Consider the following 604-nt stretch of genomic DNA (forward strand, 5'->3'; position numbering starts at 1 on the left):
TTCTTTAATCATTTTCCCTGCCAATTCCCCAATGTGGCTGTTACTGTGCAATATTTGTGCAATGTTACCCTAACTTTTCATTTATTTACTCTGCAATGTTGCTTTTGCTGCTCTGTAGTTCCCCCTCATAGCCCATTCAAACGCTACCTAGATTTTGTAAATATGTAGATGTACAGAGAGAAGTAAGTAATAAAGTTTTGTTGATCATTATTGCATGATTAATGTGAATGAGATCATGCTTTCAGTTTTGTAATTAAGGAAAGAATTGATTATATGTGTCTAGTCATTTCGTAATCATTTGCAATGTATGTTGCAACTCTTGACAAATATGATAATGGTATTTTTTTTATTAGGGATATATATTTAATTGAAGATTACCTTGCAAAGAATGAAAATATGATTTATATTTTTATGTTTGTGATTATCCATTCTGGAAAAAAAGTTTCTGAAAGGAAATTGCAATTCATTTTTATGCACATAGGTGATTAATTAGAGTTATACTTTTATATGTAGAATTTCAGTTAGATGAAATTGCTGAATACACCAAAATTAATTATTCTTTATATAAAAACCAAGAGTTACAATTCGAAATGAATGATTAATA

General features: G+C 28.5%; 1 protein-coding gene across 1 annotated transcript in view; it reads left to right on the forward strand.

The window, feature by feature from the left end:
- Nucleotides 1–604, forward strand: part of LOC119588465 (putative uncharacterized oxidoreductase C513.07) — a gene marked incomplete at its 5' end in the record, with an annotated part of 11,585 nt that overhangs the window by 4,035 nt on the left and 6,946 nt on the right.

The sequence above is a fragment of the Penaeus monodon genome, chromosome 24 (assembly GCF_015228065.2).
Source record: "Penaeus monodon isolate SGIC_2016 chromosome 24, NSTDA_Pmon_1, whole genome shotgun sequence".
NCBI classification, from domain to species: Eukaryota; Metazoa; Arthropoda; class Malacostraca; order Decapoda; family Penaeidae; genus Penaeus; species Penaeus monodon.